This window comes from Penaeus monodon, chromosome 25 (assembly GCF_015228065.2).
Source record: "Penaeus monodon isolate SGIC_2016 chromosome 25, NSTDA_Pmon_1, whole genome shotgun sequence".
Classification (NCBI taxonomy): Eukaryota; Metazoa; Arthropoda; class Malacostraca; order Decapoda; family Penaeidae; genus Penaeus; species Penaeus monodon.
The window spans coordinates 30,771,205-30,771,616 of NC_051410.1; positions in this window are offsets into that span (position 1 = coordinate 30,771,205).

Sequence of the window (412 nt, forward strand, 5' to 3'; positions counted from 1 at the left end):
CGCGCGCGCGCGTGTATAATGCAATGACCAGACAGCGAAAGGTTGAAATGCAAAATATGTCAAAGCGGGACACATCCCAAAAGCTCGTTACGTTTAAGAAATTGAGACGCTCTGCAGGATCCGTAAACGCGCAGACAATTTACATTTCCAGGACGTTCGCTCTGTAAGTTATCATTTAACTTATTCCGGGAAAAGAGAAGCTAATCTTACATTCTTTCATTTTGCGTTCATAATCTTACTGAATTTTATTCGTGTTTGGTAAAGAATCTGATTTTCATTTTGTTTGTTGTTATTATTTTTCATTCGTTTATTTTATTTTATATTATTCGTATTTTTTTCGACTGATCTTTTTTCTGTTAACACTAATCCTCTGGGATTTTTCTAGGATGTTTTTTTCTCTTATTTCCCCACC